Source organism: Nicotiana tabacum, chromosome 16 (genome assembly GCF_000715075.1).
Source record: "Nicotiana tabacum cultivar K326 chromosome 16, ASM71507v2, whole genome shotgun sequence".
NCBI lineage: Eukaryota > Viridiplantae > Streptophyta > Magnoliopsida > Solanales > Solanaceae > Nicotiana > Nicotiana tabacum.
This window is the reverse complement of record NC_134095.1, coordinates 69,924,197-69,928,026: the sequence shown is the minus strand read 5'-3', so window position 1 is coordinate 69,928,026 and position 3,830 is coordinate 69,924,197. Positions and strand designations below refer to the sequence as shown.

The following is a 3,830-nucleotide window of genomic DNA, read 5'->3' as shown; positions in this document are numbered from 1 at the left end:
AACGACTCCTACTGTTTACAAATGACTCTTCATGAACGACCTTTACTGTTCATGAATATGACTCGTACTATTTACTTTACGACTTTTTTACATGATTCTTACTATTCATGAACGACCTTTACTGTTCATGAATGTGACTCGTACTATTTACTTTACGACTTTTTTACATGACTCGACCCTTTACATTATTTGTTTTCAATAGCTGTCTTCTTCTTTTGTCTTCTTTCTTGATATCTTTATTCCAGTTGGACTTCCGGTACTTGGTTATCTTCTCCGTTGCATTTCGAACATATGTGGTCTGGATATTTGTGTCCCACTAGTTTGCAATATCTTGTTAATAATTCATTAGAAATAAATTCCTTTTTCAGGGCCCTTGTAGTTGGCTGTACTTCTGGTTTTAGTAATGATAAAATCCATTTTTGGACTTCATCCATATCTCCTTGTCGTAGTTCTTTTGAGTTGGCATATATCATTAGCTGGTCTCTTGAATAATAGCTCCAGATTGCATTTCCTTGTAGATAATTGTAGGCTAGCTCTTGAATAATAGTTGCTATACCAATTATTCTTTTGTTGGCATAAAAACTTGGTATCTCAATTTTCGGTATTTCTGGTTGTTGTTCTATTTCTTCCGGTATTATCATATCTCGTGTTAATCCTATCTTTACTACCTGTATGATAGGTTTTATTTCATCGTATAATATCTCAGCTGGTGTTGTATAGAATTTTATGAAAAATAGGTTGCCTTTTGTAATTCTTTTGAAGGTAATGAATGCTTTGTATATTTATGGTATTCCACTTATCTCTTCTCCGTCGTAGGTATATACAGTGCTAAGTAACCCGTAGTTGTAACATGTCTTTACTAGATTGGCTTTTGTTTTTGGTTGGGCTATTAACCTATTATATCCTTGGAGTTTTTGGGTTATATAATCCTGTGTTGGATCTTTATAAGTAGTTGATCTGAGATTTAGGTTCAGAAATGTTTGAATTTTGTATATATTCTCAATATATGTCTGAGTAATATGGTTGTATATCTTTTTGTTGTGATGTAGGCTGTTGGCATAAGTTGTAGTTTGTGGGGTCATAACTATTGCTTCTTTTGGCCTTTTCGATGTAAATGGTTTATCAAATATGTTGTTTAAATTTACATTGGTATGTGGCTTCTTGTTCACCTGTTTACTTGTGCCTGCAGCTGTAGGTAAACAAACTTTGTCATAGGTTTTATGGAGTTTCCCAACGTCTCCTTCTATCTCTGGAAGTTTCGAGTCTTCCGATCGACTTAGCTCCGCATTTTTATAGTCATGCTGCTGACTTTCTAGCTGTTGTAATCTTTTGCCCATACTATCCATCTGTAAGGATAGAGTAGTAAGGATTGCAAATATATCTTTCGATTCTTGGTTTTCATCAGTTTGAGTACTTTTGTCTTGATAAGTAATCTGCAATAACATTTTTGTCAGTCCGTATTACTTCAATTGTAAATGTAAAATTTTGTATATTCAATACAAGTCTTCTTATTTCCTTTGTAGTTACTGAATCTTGTACTTTCCGTGTTATCCACCATTTCACTTGTGTATTATCTGTTCTTACAATAAACTTGTTATAAACAATATATGGCTCAAATGCTAACAAACATTTATATAATCCAAATAGTTCTTTCCTATTTATCTCCCATTTTAATTGTAGTTCCGTGTATGATCCTGAATAATATCTACAATGGTGTTCAATTTTTTCATTATCATATTTATATTTTAGAACTCCTCCGTAGCTGTGATCACTAGAATCAATTTCTACTATGTATGTAAACTGTCTTTTTTCATCTGGAAAATATAGCTTTGGTAATTGTTTACACATATTTTTTATTTTCTTTATATGTATTTTATCTTTTTCATCAAAATGGTATTCTACATCCTTTTTTAATTTTTTCTGTAATGGTTTTAAGTTTTCTGCTAATTTAGGAATATACTCTCTTACTTGGTTAACCAATCCTAAAAATGATTGTAACTTCTTTTTTGTATCAAGTGTTTCGTTTAAGTCAATTATTTTTTGTACTATATGAGTTTGCATTTTTATTCCATTTTTATCTATTTGTATACCTAAGAATTCTATTTAATTTTTCATTACTTCTGCTTTCTTTTTACTTAAACTAATTCCTGATATTTCTACAATATGTATGAATTTTTCTAGTAGCTTTATATGTTCGTTCTGTGTTCTAGAATATAACAGTATATCATCTATATATATTATACAATTTTCTAATTGGTTAAAGTAGTTATCCATAAAATGTTGGTATCTACCTGGTGCATTTTTATATCCAAATGGTAATACGTTCCATTCGTACAATCCTTGTGGTACTGTGAATGCTGTTAGCTTTTTAGATTCGTCTTCTAGTTTTAAATGGTAAAATCCTGATTTACAGTCAAATTTACTAAAATAGTTATATCCTTGTATCTGTCTGATTTTTAGTATTTTATTTGGTATTGGATAATTATATGTTTTTGTTTTTGCATTTAAATTTCTATAATCTATAACCATACGGCTTTTTCCTCTTTTTTGTTCACTATGCTTATTTACTATAAATGTTGGGCTAGTATGTTTACAATTACTTTCTTGTATGTACTTATTGTCTCATAATTCTTTTATATGCATTTTAAATTCTGTTAAATCATTAAAATTGTATTTTAAAGGTTTTTGTGTTATTATGCTATTTTCATCTATTAGTTCAATCTTTATTTTTGTTTTATGTTTTTCCCATCCTTGGAGTGGATTATCATTATATAGTAATTCTAATTTATCTTGTAGTGGTTTTATCTTATTTATTGAGAAAATGATTATTTCTATATTATGGTTGCTCTGTACTGCATTTTCTAATTTTTGGGTAATTTTTTCACTTCCCTTAATCCAGGGTGTTGCTTTTCTTACTTTATTAGTTACTCTTTTTGCTCCTAATTTTTGCTTACATGGGGTAGTAAACCACCAATGTGTTTTTGTTATAATATGTGGGTATAACTTATCCAAGAATGACATTCCTAATAATATATCTTTATTTGTGAATTCATAACTATATATTTCTTCTATAGTAAATATTTTATCCCATATTTGTATTTTTAGATTTCTTGCTTTGTATGTTATCATACTTCCTTCATTGTTAAATCCTGTTACTACTATGGGGTTTTTTAGCTTTTCCCATTTACTTTCTGGTAAATAATTATGTCTACACATGTTAGCTTCTGCTCCTGTATCCATCATAGATGTATAATATCTATTATAATATCCTTCTATTATTATTTTGGCAAGTATATATATTTTTGGCATTATATTAAGGTTCTTTTTATTATTATTTTCTTATTTTCATAACTTATTGTTAATTGCCTATCTTCTAACTTATATGGTTTGACCTTTTCTAACCATTTTATTCCTAGTGTAATATTTTTATCTCCTTGATATATTTTAAAATTTATTAATATTGGTATTCCTCCTATAATTAATTCTTTTTCGGTTGTTTCTTCGTTTTTTCTTAATGCTTTCGGTAATTCTGAATTTTGCTGTTCTATTGTTACTATCTCTTGTTCTGGTATTAATTCTCTTATAACATAGTTCTCTTCCTGCCCTGTATTTATTAATATTAAATATTTTCTTTGGTCCATTATTCCTGTTATATAATAATGGTGTGGGTTTATTTCTTCTATTTTTTGTTCTATTAATTTTTGTGGAGTTATATAATCTATTCTTCTTGATGTACTTCTTGATGTACTTATTCTTGATGATGTTTCTGGTATTTCATTACCTGTTCGTTTTGACGTGCTTAATCTTTCTTTTACTATTTCTAAATCTTC

The 3,830-nt window shown here is 28.9% G+C and overlaps 1 pseudogene; it reads right to left on the bottom strand.

The window, feature by feature from the left end:
- Nucleotides 1–236: 236 nt before the first annotated feature.
- On the bottom strand, nt 237–1,654 carry LOC142170280 (uncharacterized; annotated as a pseudogene).
- Nucleotides 1,655–3,830: the final 2,176 nt, after the last annotated feature.